At 39.0% G+C, this 2,118-nt stretch overlaps 1 pseudogene; it reads left to right on the plus strand.

Annotated features, from left to right (window-relative positions):
• The window catches only part of LOC107569170 (uncharacterized), a 9,228-nt pseudogene extending 8,052 nt beyond the window's left edge, over nucleotides 1–1,176 (plus strand).
• Nucleotides 1,177–2,118: the final 942 nt, after the last annotated feature.

Below are 2,118 nucleotides of genomic sequence, written 5' to 3' on the forward strand. Positions count from 1 at the left end.
GCATTATGTTAAGTATTAAAACATTGTCTTGACCAACTTTATGGTCATTACAGGGTCAGAGGAGACCATGGAGTCGAGAACGTGGACATTGCACGTTTAATGTTCACAGTTCGTGGCACAGGGAGAAGCAGTTTCATTTCAGGAAGAAGTGTCCACAATCAAAGGTATGTAAAGAAAGTATTGTGTAGCAGACATATCTTCTATGTAACCTTATGCTTTATTCTCCAAATGCTTGTTTGAACCAACTAATTGCTTAGGAATTATCTTGTGATGCTTTATGTTGTAGAATAGAACGACTGTGGAGAGATGTGTGGACTGCCGTGACCAGTGTGTGTACTATGTACTACACTATCTTGAGGAAGCCAACTACCTTCATACTGCAGACCAAACACGTCTCTTCTGTTGCCACTACACATTCCTACCAAGGCTACAAGATGATCTAAATCTTTTCCGAGATGGGTGGGATAATCACCCTTTGAGAACAGAACACAACATGTCTCCAAACCAGCTCTGGGAATTGGGTCAAATTCATTATCCAGTTGATGATCCCCAAGATGAAGAGGTATTATTGTTCATGCAAATTTACAGACATGTTTACATTTTTTTGTTTGAAATATTACAGGGGTTGTGAGAATTAACATTTTCCTTCACTTACATTTAAACACTTAATTAGCATTGTAGTACTCATATAAATGTAGTATTTTTAACTATTACAGGAACTGAGATTGTATACCATTTATACAGAAATGTTGTTCTTTGTTTACCTAGGAACTGAACATTGCTGATATTGATTGGGAAAGCAGTGGATTGCCTCCTGATGAAAGTGTTGGTGTTAATGTTCCTACTGTAGAATGTCCACTTACACCAGAGCAACTTGCAGCACTGAAGGACACAGTGGATCCAAGATCACCATCCCAATCCCACGGGACAGACATTTATACGGCTGCAGTGCAGTTTTGCCAGTCACTTGAGTAATGGCACATTAAGTAGACACATGAAGTGCTGGAACTGAATGTAAATTTATTTGATGGAAAATAAATGTTTTTCTTTTTTTTCAAGAACTGTTTAATTAAGTACATTGGCACTATGGAGAGCTAAATTGCTCTGTTGAAAACTATTGCATAGTGGTTTCCCCTTCTCAAAAATAAAACCGCAATTCTACATGAACGTGTGGGTGTAGATGAACTGCATCAAAATTGACCAAAAAGTTAATTTTTGGTCAAACTTAATTTATAGACATGGTGTCTGTATTATTGTATTCAATTTCACATAACTATACAAGCCCAAAACCAAACTCAGACGTGCCAGTGCACTTAAGGAGCTCGTCCTTAAAATGGCTGAAATCCATGTAATGACTTGGTAATCGTAGCATGTTGAAGCAAGTGGAGGACTTCGGCATGTCAGCAGTAACAACTTCCACTACCATCTTTCTATCTGGCACTTCCCACCCCAGCCAAAATTTCACCAACTCCTTAAGGTCAGAGCTGGATGCTAGATAAAGCCAAAAAAATAATAATTATATTTCAATCAAGGGCAGTTCAAAGAAGAAGAAGAAGAAAAAAAAAAGTTTCCCATTTGAGAAATAGAGTAGTGGAAGTATGATGACAAAACACCACCCTCTGGTTCCCACAAGATTTTCCTATGGGCTTTTATGATGAGTTTCTATTTATGAGTAAAAAAATAAATTCTGTATTAAACAGAACTCGACAATCCTTTGTTTTGTTCTGCAGTGTAAACACATCCCAGACATTAAAAGTGTTAGCGTGCATGCGGGGAGATGAAGCGAGGACTCAATCGCTGGAGAAATGGGATTTTATTTTAGTAAAAAATGAAACAAAAACAAACTCAAACCACCCCGAAGGGGAAAAACAGACAGGCAGGCCTAAAGCTGCACACATGCAGACACGAAACACACACAATGAGAAATGACGGATCAGCACAGGATGACAGACACAAGGAAAATAAATAGGAAACCAAACGAGGAGGCTAACGAGGGAGACACAGGTGGAGCAACTTAAACAATAACGAGGTAACAAGATGGGAGGGGCCAGACAATAGACAGGAGAGAGCACATGGCAACAGACAAACAACACAAGCCATGTGCTCCCAGAACACAGT

Source organism: Sinocyclocheilus grahami, unplaced genomic scaffold (genome assembly GCF_001515645.1).
Source record: "Sinocyclocheilus grahami isolate Dianchi unplaced genomic scaffold, SAMN03320097.WGS_v1.1 scaffold1320.1, whole genome shotgun sequence".
Taxonomy (NCBI): domain Eukaryota; kingdom Metazoa; phylum Chordata; class Actinopteri; order Cypriniformes; family Cyprinidae; genus Sinocyclocheilus; species Sinocyclocheilus grahami.